The sequence below is a fragment of the Octopus bimaculoides genome, chromosome 22, assembly GCF_001194135.2.
Source record: "Octopus bimaculoides isolate UCB-OBI-ISO-001 chromosome 22, ASM119413v2, whole genome shotgun sequence".
In the NCBI taxonomy this organism is placed as follows: Eukaryota; Metazoa; Mollusca; class Cephalopoda; order Octopoda; family Octopodidae; genus Octopus; species Octopus bimaculoides.
Genome location: NC_069002.1, coordinates 5003643 through 5003962, shown reverse-complemented (window position 1 = coordinate 5003962; position 320 = coordinate 5003643).

Below are 320 nucleotides of genomic sequence, written 5' to 3'. Positions count from 1 at the left end.
TATATATATTTATGTGTGTGTGTGTGTATGTATGTATGTATGCATTATCAGTGGTGAACGTGGTAAGGCTGGACGCTAATCTTATAGCTACACACAGACAGACATTCTTTAAACTGTTCAACCTAAACCTCAATGTCATCGTTGTCGTCTCCTCGTCGTTAGTCATTATCGTCATCACCAATGTCTTCGGCGGTCACTGTCTCCCTTCATCGCCATTGTTTTCATGTCTCAACAAACAATAGAACAATCTCTCTCTCTCTCTCTTTCTCGACCCTTCCCACCCCACATTTCTCCACAACTCAAAACACGGAAACAAACGC